Raw genomic sequence first — 12,439 nt, forward strand, 5'->3', positions numbered from 1 at the left:
CTTCTGTGGTAAATTGAGCAAAGAAAAAATATGGTGTATGTAGATTTGTGTGTAAATAGCAAGATACCCTCATTGCAAATTAAAAGAAATCACATACATTTATGTATAACGGGCTACATTAGGAGAAATGTGTCCAGCAGGGTCAAGGAAATATACTGTCCATTTAGACTCAATGCTGAAATACCGCACCCAGTGTAGGCCCTGCTGTTCAAGAGGGAGCTGTGAAGACAACAGAGCCCAGCTCTTCTTGGCAGTGGCAGCCAGGGGCAAAGGCCACAAGCTGTGGGTTGAGATGTTCAGGACTCCGGGAAATCCCTTCACCATTTTGGCAGTGCCACCTTAGAGCAGTGTGCAGTGAGGTGATAAGAACTCAGTTCTTTTACATTTTCCACCACAGCCATTTCCACCAACTTCCATGACTCTAGAGGGACAACACAAAAAAGTCATGGCTGTGCTCTCCCTCACACTTAACACACTGCAGCTGCCTCATTACTCTGAAGCTCAACCCTTTTTCTTTCTAGAGGAGAGACTTCCTATGCTGTTTTCTTTCCATTTGTCCAGATTGTTCCTGGGTGGAACTTTTCCTGTCATAGGCTAAAAAGGTCTAGGTGTTAGTCCCTAAGATGTCTAGTTGTGTGTTGAAGTACCAAATATTACTGAGGTCAACTTTTCTGTCAGCATTTCTTCTGCATATCTAACCCAATACTTTGTTCCTGGAACAGGGTCACTTGAACCTCCAGGCCTCTCTCTGCCCGTGTCAAAGCTGGGTATCTGATTAAAATCTCATGCTGCAGTGCCACCCCTTCTTTTCCTCTGACAGCAGGAGCTACAGAGATGCAACAACTTTTTTCCAGAGAACTTTTTTCCAAGTGTTGAGTTTAGTAATGGGATTGGCCGCTTGCCGCTCATCTTCTAAATCCTTAGCTTAAACAGAGTTTAGGAGGATTTCCTTCCATTGCTTTTTACTGGGTCTGCCAGTAAAGGGCAGTGAAAGAACAGTTTTCCCTCCTGAATCCTATTACAATCCAAAATTCTTGAGATGCCACCTTGTCTTCCCTCCCTGTATATCCTCCTGGAGACTGTGTACTTAAAGGACTGATAACTCAGGGGCTCTGGGTTAACTTCCCACCACTACTCTGGAGTCTTCATCTGATGAAGGCAGGATTCTTAAAAGACCTTCATCTCAGCTACTTACCTAAAAATGAGGATAATATTATTTCCTTGGTTTTGTTTTTAAACAATCTCTGTTTCCCACATCTGTTTATGGAACCTACCACATGGACTGTGCTCTTTTGAAGTTCTACAGTCCATATCCAAAAAGTAGGAATTTAAAGGCTTTTTTGAAGGTTAGGAATGGACAATATTTGTGGCTTTAGCCACCTATCCTTGTGTACCTAAGTACAAGGTTGTTGTTTTCTCTATGTTATTCTTGTGGGACAGGAGTTATTTCTACTTTCTGATATTATGGATGTAGTATACTTATAGATGATAAGAAGGTGAAAGGATTAAGTGGTTTACTCAAAGTTATACAGGAAATGTGTAGTGACAGTTGCTCCAGTCAAGACTTACCACGTAGCACATCCTTTCTGTGCACCTGTGACATATGAACAATAATGATGAACACAGAAAGACTTAACACTTTGAATAAGTAACCTTTGTTACTGATTTCTGTGTGGATACATGGGAGCTGAAAAGCTGCAAGTATCATGGTTTTGCGCCAGCCTCATTTTCTGTAGACGTTGTTGTAACAAGATGTTCTTTTTATTTATGTTGCCTAGGGTTTGCAAGCACATGTGTTTATAGTGCCAAAACAAGATGAGAATGCCAAGATAATTACAATAAAATGGACATTAAAATGAACCGCGTTGAAACAGTTTGTGTTTTTCATCCAAGAAAAACAATTCCATAGAAATTTTACTGCATGAACACAATCAACACCAGGCTCACCTCTCCTTGGATGGGAGGTTTAACTGCATGCGTGGGTGCTTTCATGTGCATACACTCATTTTTCAAAATGATTGTTTATCTGTTTCAGCCCCGGCATATGCAAATCAGAATCTCTCTTTCCTTCATCAAACATTTAGAACAGAAGTGTCAGGAAGAGACGTTGTGTCCTTACCATTCATTGCTACAGCACAGTCACAAACGTGATGGTGGGTAGAGCTGTACTGTTGCTGTTGTGTGCGCAGGTCTCACTGTAAGATCATGTTGGCCCTGTCTCTGAAGCTCTAGATCCCTGTGGCCTGTACTTAGCCCCTTCCCTCATGGGCTTTGAGGAAAACTAGGCCATCAGCATTGCCCTCAGGGTACCCATAAGATCTATGCTTTACCTCAAGACCCTGAGTACAACTGAATCCCTTACTTCATCTGGCAACCCACAAACACCAGTTGAGAGTTGCATCTTGGTGCACAAAGCTGAATGTATTCCAGGGCTTTTCCTGACTTCCTCGGAAGCTTCAAAGATGGGCTACACCTGGGGATGGCCAAGAATGGTCCAGTGTGTGAGAAGCTATGGAAAACCCTCCTTTGGTGATTTTCGGATAAGCCTGGCCCAAGTTCAAGTGGTTGTCATCATTTGTGGTTGAGGAGACATTTCCCCTTGGGTGAGACAGAACAGAATCCATAATTATTTTAATTTCTCTCTGTTTCAGAAACACAGTCCACCTGCTTGGTTTGGCTGGGTTTGTCTTATCAGTTCACTGTCAGTGCAGAGGGTTTACTGTTCAGTGTCTCCTGCTCTCTCCTGGGACACAGGGAGTCTCTCAGCAATGCTAACTTTCTGTCCAGGTCAACACGCTGAGGAGATTGTAAAGCTGCTGTTTTCAATGATTAAATAAATACAGTCAACTCTGTGAATCACAGACCATTAAAGCATGGGTTGGAACCAACCTCTGGAGGGCTGTAGGCCAGCTCCCTGCTTGGAGCAGGACTATTCCTGACACTAGATTAGGTCATCTGTGACTCTGTTTTACCATATCTTGAAATGAGATGCCCACCATCTCTTTGCACTGCACTGATACAGAAAATTTCCCCAAGCCAGAGCTTTTGGCTGTTGCCCTTCACTGTATCACCTGTTACTTCCAGAAAGGCTGCTTCACCATTTTTGTAACTCTCCTTCATGGAATTGTGGGTTTCTATTAGATTGCCTCTTATCCTTCTTTTTGCCAGACACAGCAAGCCAAATTCCCTCAGCTTCTCTATGTAAGTGGCGTGCTCTAGGCCTCTGAGCATCGTGGGAGTTCTCTGATGGATGGTCCCCAGTTCTTCTGCTTCCCTTTGGAATTTTGAAGTGGTCAGGCATCAAACCTACAGGGGCACTGATATCCTTTGACCTGCTGACTGTACTTCTCCTAATGTAGTCCACTCCTACATTAGAAGTGTGTAAGCCCAGCTGCTTTCAGCTAACCAGTTCTCAGTCTATGCTGATGTCTGGGGTTGTTCCACCTCAGAGGCAGGACTCATGCTTCTCATTGCTGATCTGCAGGACGGATCTGCTGGCCTAGTCCATGTGTGTCTCCAGCTGCCTTTGGATTGAAGCTCCACCGTTTGTCATGTCAGCCATCCCCCCCCCCCCCCCTCCCTGCTGAGAGCACTTCAGTTGCATCAACCAGGTTGCCCATGAAAATACTGAAGAACCCTGGGCCCAGGTTCAACTGTTGTGGCACTTGTTACCAGCTGCTAACCAGATGCCACATCACTGATACAGCTTGCTGTGTAAAGGCACTCACGCCTAAGAGCTTCAGCTGACTGGAAGGCAATGGCAAACCCTTATTTTGTACAGTTTGTACCAGTAATAGGAACTTCAGATAGGCTGTGATAAATCTACCCATCAGGATGACTCAGCCTACCAGATTAGAGGCATCTGTATCTTGCACTGTATAATTTATTGACTAGTTAGTTGAATATCATATGGGTCTTTGTGTGTGTGACTCATTCCTCATGAGGAATGATTTTTGCTAAAAAAGGATGCAGACGCAGAGTCATACAATGTATGGGTGGTCTTAGGTTTGTGAACTAGCAGTGAGACTAAGGGATAGTGAAACAGCCCATCTGTTTTTAGGATGGAACTACAATGTCAGATTTGTTCTCGGAAGTGTGGAACGCTATGGCTTGAGTGTCTGCAAAGCAAATGATCATCTTTTTCTCCTAAAGGTTGATCATTAATTCTTACTGTTTAATTTCATGGACTATGCCCTGGTTTTTCCTGCAGTGAGATGACAGGCAGTGGGGGAGCTGAGTAAAGAGAAAATGAGAAGTAGATTGAAAGAGAATTTCTGTATATGCAAGTCTTGGCTTGTGTGTCCAAGTTAGCTATGTAAAATCCAGACATGGACAACACCTAACCATAAAAGACCATGCTTTGGTCAGAAGTTCAGAAATAAAAGTTGTTTGTTCAGGAGTGATTCCTTCCTTTCTGTTTGTACATATCTTTTAGTACATAATCTATCTTTTCCATGGCACATCTGTGTCATTAATGGACAAAGCAGAGCAACAGTTCCCTATTTTGCCTTTTCCCGTTGCTCAGTCTGTGGCTGCTGTACTTCATTGACAGGTCACAATTCCTCTGAAGAGACAGCTCCAGAAGGAACATCGATTCCCAGCAGAAGGTATGAGCCCTGGCACACGGGGCATCACCACAGCCTTATTGCTCCCATTTCCTGAGTTTGGGATTCAGAGCTACCCCGGGGAATCCCTTGGAGTGTTAGGTCCTGCTGTCCTCTTCCCTTTGCAGTAGCCTTACTCCATCACTCTGCATGCTTGGCTTTCCGCTCACATCCCATCCTGTTTAAAAGGAGGCTAATGGGACTTCAAACTTGCTGAGCAGTTGTGAAGCTTAGTTCATTCATGTTTGTAAATAAAAGCAAATCATCTGACTGAAGCACCACTCCTGTAAGTCACACCAGCTAAGCTACCACTTTGGTGTCCTTGGATGGATGTGCATTCATTAGGGCCATGCTTCATACACAGCGAGGAAACGCAGAGGAGGTTGGATGTGAAGGAAGCATTTGAACATGCCTGAGTGACAATGCAAAATATCCCAAGGATCGAGGTCCCTGGGATCTTGACACCTGCAGAGAGGCAGAAAGCTGTGTCCCTTGGAGTGAAATTAAATGCTTGAACTGATCCTGCTGGGGTTTGTGTCGAGCTAAATAATCAGGCACAAGCACAACTGTGGGCGAAGAAGCGTGAGGTGCCTCTTCCTTCCCTCAGCACTGCCTGGACTTCAAGCCACTATGGGGTCAGAAATGGTTCTTACAAATCCCCCACAGCCTTCACCAGCTTCTCAATAGGTTGTCTCACCCCAGTGTCCCACCAAGCCACCAAAGGGCTGTGCTGCCAGCCTGCCCAGCAGCCCCCTGCCTGTTTCCTACTCTCATTCAATTGACTTTGGGCAAAAAATACCATTCCTTAGATTTACAATGAAAAGACCACCCCAGACAACAGCAAAATACTTTTCTCAGGAGACCTGAAGGTGGGCTGAGGGCAAGGGTCTGTGGTTGGGAATGCCCTTGGTGGCTGGGAATACCCTCGGTGCAGGAGAGGCTGACAAGGAGAGGTGGCAAGGGTGGACATTGCATAGCCTTGGTCTGAAACCTCAGCTCAGACCTCACCCTCCTTAGCTCAGACACCGGGTGTGTATGTCTCCATGCAGCTGTCCCCCAGGCATGGATGATGTTCCCACTGCCCATGGGCAGGTGTTGGAGCTGCCGGCCTTTATCCTGGTGGCTCCAGGCCATGGAGATGATTTTGCATAGGGAATGGTGCTGGCAGATGGCAGTGGCAGCTGTGTGATGAAGAGCTGGGTAGCAGGAGTCCCTACGTCCGTGGCAGGCGGCGGAGCAGCAAGAACACCAAAGTTGCAGTTGGGGGTGCAGAAGAGGATGAGGAAGGGATTAGCTCTCATCCCAAGGGAGTTGTTCTATGGTGCAGCCTTAGGCAGCCAGTGTGCAGCCCTCTGCTTATCCAGATCCCTGTGGGACAGTCCAATTCACTAAAGCAGCAGAAGAACTCATTTTGGGGGCAGGTAAATGAGATCAATCAGCTTTGCTTGTGGTGCAACTGGTGCGAGGGAGAGGCGGGATCCTGTGGCTGTAAGTGAGATGGGGAGAGGGAACAAGCTCTCCCCTCCCCAGCAGTGGGCTTCTGGTCCCTGTGCCCCCTGCTCCAATTTCCATACCCCAGGCACCCACGGTCAATCACCACCAGAGCCATCCAGTGAACAGCACAGGGGAGACCTCTTTGGGGTTGCAGCTATTGCCCTGCAGCAGCGTCTCCCTGCCCCAGGACAGGGGATTCTCCAGCGGGTTGTTGCTTTTTTGCTTGAAGCAGTGGTGGTTAGAACGGAAGACAGCTCATTGGGCTTAAATCAGCACGAGTCCTTATGATGTCAGGCAAATTACTGCAAACTGCATTATTCATGGCTGCGTTTGAAACATAACCATTCCCCTGCCATGCCGGAAATCCTGATGAAATGCTTTCATGCTGGGGCCGGATACCCCCAGAGATACGTTTGTAGAATACTTTAAAACCCAGCTTTTTGCCTTGACTTGAGATCAAAGCCATTTGGAAAGCAGGAGCTGCCTCCTGGAGCATGCAGGACCTTGCAGCTAAGCTCAGGGCTTGCTGGAACCCCACAGGGTAAACTCCAGACTCCAGTTGTGTAACTGAGCACAAACTGAATCTGGCTTTTTCATTCCACTCTCCAAGGTGAGTGCAAACAGATAAACACATGGGGTAATAGAAAAGCATAAAGCAGAAAGTTAGCATTTATTTATGACGGGCTGGTCCATAACGCAGAGAAGCTGTAGCTGTGAATGAGGACCTGTGTTTTCCTAGGTGCAAAAAGCACAGGGGCAGATGCAGAAGCCCCCTCAAAAATGAATTCTTTTGCCAGAGACCATCTCAGTATGACTGTACCATACAATGCTGGAGCTGTGCAGAAGCAGCGTGTTGTGTTTTCAGTGGAAGTAGATTACATCCTGGAACCCCAATTACAATGCAAATTAATGTGCTTTGGGTCACACGTGCAAAGTGTGACCCATGGGAATGCTTTGTGGGACAGTGTTTCCTCCAGAACCATTTTCTTGTAAGAGATAATAAGGAATTGGCAAACAAACTCAGTTTTCCCTTTCCAGCGTTCCCTAAGGTAGGACAGCAGGCGAGCTCATTTCTCCTGGCGCAGATGAAAAACAGAGTTCTCAGTTCACCAGCTTGGCTTCCCCACAGAGTTGTATGTCCCTCCCCTGCCTCTCCTGTTGGGAATATCTGGATCCATGCTCATGACATGTCAGCAGCCACAGAGGTTTCCTGTGCTAGTACAGCTTCAAGCAGAAATGGAGGTATGTAACTTGTATCATAAAGTTTACAAAGCAAAGAATACATGTGCAGACAATATACCTGCTTTCTTTTGTAAGAGGACATAGAAAAGAAAGTGCAGAAAGGGCAAAAACTTGGGCTGTCTGCTCTGGAGATGTCCTGGGCAGAGGTGGTGTGCCAGCCACGAAAGACATTAGCTATAGCAAGCTCATTTGCTAAAAGCACTTTGTATATTATCAGGTTACTTCAAGCTGGTAATGATGCTGCTTCTTTGCTACTACCCTGGGCGGTGAATTTTCCAGGGTTATGGTGCACACTATCTGTTTTTCTCAAGCCACTGCCCTGAGAGCTGTGTTGCCCCCAGGATGCTGAGCATCCTTTCTGTGCGAGGATCCGCACCATGCAAGACACTATCCCAGCATTTTATATAATAGCTTTGGCTTTGGCCTCGGTTCTGTCTTGAGGTTTATTGGGAAAAGAAATGGGATTTTGCCTTACGGTGAATGCATGTGCCAAAGAAACAGTCAGGAGAGGAAGGGAGAAATGAAAACGGATCAAGGGATGAACGTGGATGGCTTTTGGAGTCACTGAAAGAGACAGACCAACAGATGGAAGAGCCAGAAGTTTGTCGGAGCAGGGTCAGCTCCACAGCCTGCAATGCCATTGGCTGGGGAGGGCTCAGTTTTGGATCTGCCAAATAGGAGAAAAAGTGTTTGGTAGAAACCAAGGTGAAGGAGTGGAAGAAAGGGATAAAATTGACTCTGTGTACAAATGGGATGTAGCCTTTTGCACCTTCATATTATGGACCAAAGAAAAGGGTAGATGAACTTAAAGTCCCTTCCAACCCAAACCATTCTACTGTCCTATGATTTTCCCACCCAATAGTGCAGTAGTTAATGTGACTTCTCATGTCGTCCCCGCTGTCCTATCTGGTTTCCCCTGCACAGTCACACACTGTGTTATCCCTGTTGGGGGTGTAGAGCAGGAAAAGTTGCAACCACTGATAACACAACAAAATCAAACCTGATATAAAACCTGTATCATTTTAATCACAAAGCCTCCTCTCTGTTGCAGCAGTGCCATTTTGGGGGCAGACATGGCCAAACAACCCCTCATGTAAGTGAGCTTCTCCAAAGGCCAGTGCAGCTCCCTCTGAGGGACACACAGGTCTCTCAACTTCTTCCCCCAACTGAGTTTCTGCCCCTGGTCCCATCCCAGACTTTAGTCTATGAAAATGTAGCCAGATCTAGCTCCTTGCCTCTTACTCGCTGGGTGAGTTAGGGGGAGCTCTCCAACGGTCTGGTGCGTTGCCAGAGCTGATGGAGAGAAAATGGGATCCAGATGTACCCTCCAGCATGAGGCTTTTCTTTCAGAAGGAATTTTCACAGATCTTTCCCCATATTTTGCTGTTGGGGCTTCTCTCATAATATACAGGCACCTGGACTCCCTCTAGCTTCCAGATGTCAGGTTCCATGGGGAGAATGTATGGCCAAAATACTGGCTGCTCCCCTCCATCGCTGCAGCCATTCTCTGTACCCTGCAGGGACCACAGGAATCCTCTCAGGCACCTGAGCTGCCCCACACTCCTCACCAGCTCCTCACCCAACTTCAGAAAGCCAACTATATCCTGGGCTGCATCAAAAGTAGCATGATCAACAGGTCGAGGGAGGTGATTCCCTTTGCTCCACTGTGGTGAGAACCCACCAGAAGTACTGCATTCAGCTCTGGGGTCCTCAGTACAGCAAAGACATGGATCTGTTCAAGCAGGTCCATGGGAGGGCCACAGAGATGGCTGGAGCACCTCTGCTAAGAATACAGGCTGAGAGAGCTGGACTTGTTCAGCCTGGAGAAGGCTCTGGGGAGACCACAGAGAAGCTTCCAGGGCCAACAAGAAAGCTGGAGAGGGGCTTTTCATAAGGGCCTGTAGTTACAGGATGAATGGGAATGGCTTTAACCTGACAGAAGGGAGATTGAGATGAGATCTTTGGCAGAAGTTCTTCCCTGTGAGGGTGGTGAGGAACTGGTACAGGTTGCCCAGAGAAGCTGTGGCTGTCCCATCCCTGGCAGTGTTCAAGGCCAGGTTGGACGGGGCTTTGAGCAACCTGGTCTAGTGGAAGGTGTCCCTGCCCATGGCAGGGGAGCTGGAACTGGGTGACCCTTAAAGGCCCAAAGCATCCTGTGAATCTATGATCCTGTGATTCTTCCTTGGGAGTCCCCAGCACACAGCCTACCCGCTCAGAAGACAGCAGAGCATTGAAGTTCTGTTGTACGGGCATAAGATGATGTTTCAAAGCACACAGAGTGGAGCGTGGAGCCAAGAACTGAGCCTGGGCTCCCTACAGCCTCCCTGCCCTGCACCAGAAATGCTGATGAAACATTTATTGATTGCAATGAAGTATTGCTGCACTGAGAGAGCTCAGGCAGCAGTCCACGTGGCTCAGTGTTTCCAATCCTTTTCCTCAATATTTTTTCAGCTATCAACATGTATTTTCCATTTCTCCCAGGCAGACATTTGGCAGCCAAGTTAAATGAACCTCAAGGGTTGTTATAACTTACACCTGTCTTTGGGAGCCAAGTGACGCATGACACAGCTCTGTCTTTACAAACTCCTAAAAGCACATAGGACTACTGCATCCTGCTTTTCCATTGAGGCTTCCTGATATCTTCCATCAGGACCCCTGTCTGGGTTGCAGGAAACCTAATGCCAGCACTGCATCGTCTTGTCTGTTTATTTGGTGAATTCAGATTTTCATACCTCAGTGCAACAGAGAAATTCAGCAGAGAATTCACTTGGGGGGCAAAAATATGCCTGGGACTCCAAGGCTGAGGAATTTAAATCATACTCTCTTTCAATAAATGCAACCCATTAAGAGCCTCTTGATTATCTATTTGAATATTGCAATTTAAAATGCTATTGAGAAAGAGTAAATAAAATATGCTTCAGTTCTGCAGATTAAATTTATCCTTAGTTAAAGTCCATTGGGCGATACCCTCAGGTGAATTTGCCCTACATCTCATTCCTGCCCTGTGGTGTTTTCATAGCAGTCTGCGTCATTCAGTGCTCCCAAGCTGAATTAATGCCTGCATCTCATAGTTGATATCCTGCAGACATAGCCATGTCTGTGACTCAGGAAAGCTCTGATTAACGCTGAGCGTGAGGAAGCCAGGCACTGCCACCTGCTACTGCGTGTTTCCCCGGTGCTGGGGTCAGCCTGGCTTTCTGCAGGTCCCATGTGGCGCCATCCTGTGCTGGGGCAAGGCAGAGACCCAGTACATGGGCACTGGTTTGAGGGTCCTTTCCTCATTCCAGCAGCTGGCAGCAGATGCTCACCAACACATCTCCAGGGTAGCAGCCAGGACTTGTGTGTCAGCCATGCTCCCTGTAAGTCTGGCTAATGCTCCTTTGCTTGTGCAACAGCGTGTCACCAGCTTCATAGAATCGCAGAATAGTTTGGGTTGGAAAGGACCTTTGGGTCATCAAGTTCCAACCCCCTGCCATGGACTTCCCACTACACCGGGTTGCTCAAAGCTCCATTCAACTTGGCCTTGAACACTGTCAGGGATGGAGCATTTACCACTTCCATTACCTGTTCCAGTGCCTCACTACCCTCACAGTAAAGAACTTCTTCCTTATATCCAATCTAAACTTCCCCTGCTTAAGTTTTAACCTGTTACCCCTTTGTCATATCACTGCAGCTCCTAATGAAGAGCCCCCTCCCCAGCATCCCCGTAGCCCCCCTTCAGATACTGGAAGGCTGCTATGAGGTCTCCGTGCAGCCTTCTCTTCTCCAGGCTGAACAGCCCCAGCTTTCTCAGCCTGTCTTCATATGGGAGGTGCTCCAGTCCCCTGATCATCCTTGTGGCCCTCCTCTGGAAGTGTTCCAACAGCTCCAAGTCCTTTTTATGTTGACGACACCAGAATTGCACACAATACTCTTAAGTGGGGTTCACCAGAAAAGAGTAGAGGGGCAAAATCCCTCCCTAGGGCTCTAATCCAGCCTCTGCAGCCCATCCTGGCCCTGAAGGTAAGGTCCTGTCATAGCTTTTTGCTTTTGTTTGCTGGAGAAGCACTGAGCTCCATTAGGAGGTAGCAGAGCCTGCCTCACAGGGCAGCTGGGGATGCCTCATATCAGAGCCTCACACAGCAAAAAGAGATGGTTCAAAGTCAGGGAGCTCTGTGGCGGTGTTTCTTGCATCCTCTGTGCGCTGCTGAGGTGCTGAGGAGCTGCACACACCAGCAGCAGTGCCTCAGGCAGCTGGACTTTTTCAGCATTTTTGACTCCTCTGCTTTTCCTTTGAGCGTTTGGCTGCTTCCTGGGCACGAGGCAGCAGCACTGCCCTCATCCACAGAGCAGAAGTCCTGCTGGAGACATGGCAGATCCCCCCAGGAGCTCTGAACTCCCACTCCCTGCATTCTCCTGCAACCTGAGCTGGGCTTGGAAGCATTTCAGGTGGGGTGAGAGGTGCAGACCCATCGTGCCAGGGCTCTGCAGTCACAGAGCAGGTCCATGTGCAGGGTGGTGGGGTGGTTCTCCTGCTGCGCTTTGGTAGACAAGCAGACAGTGCCATCAAGATGATTAAAGCACCAAACCTGATTTTCCAAGAGCCTATTGATTTTTCCAGAAGGGTAACAAATTTTCTCCGTATGTACCAGCACCAAGCCTGAAGTAATCTGCTACACAGAGAAAAGAGAAATCAGCTTTCAGTGTGATTTAGGGAGGGCTATGTTGCGTCTAGACATATACCAATATGATCTTTCTTGAGTGATGTTACATGCTGCCTTAATAATTAGAGATAAATAACATTTATGTCTAACACTGATTTGTAGCTGAGTTAGGGCAGCAGACTGAGTGCCAAGACCAGGTCCTGCACTGGGTGGATGGCTTTCCAATGAGTCACACTGAGTAAGGGTTGACCCTGGGCTCTTCTTTACCCCAGAGATCTCTGATACTGGATGTATGACTGCACAGAGCTGTGCCTGTGGAGCTGGTGCTGTATTAACCTCTTTTCTTGACAAACTAAGAATCTGGGAAGATCTTGGGTTAGCAGAGTTGACCAGACGTGACAGTTTTGTCTTGTCTGGGTCATGGCCAGACAGCAGCAAGGGACCTCAGGAGACCCT

Source organism: Neopsephotus bourkii, unplaced genomic scaffold (assembly GCF_033783945.1).
Source record: "Neopsephotus bourkii isolate Nb327-2 ecotype Australia unplaced genomic scaffold, CSIRO-AGI_Nbou_v1 NB_565, whole genome shotgun sequence".
Taxonomy (NCBI): domain Eukaryota; kingdom Metazoa; phylum Chordata; class Aves; order Psittaciformes; family Psittacidae; genus Neopsephotus; species Neopsephotus bourkii.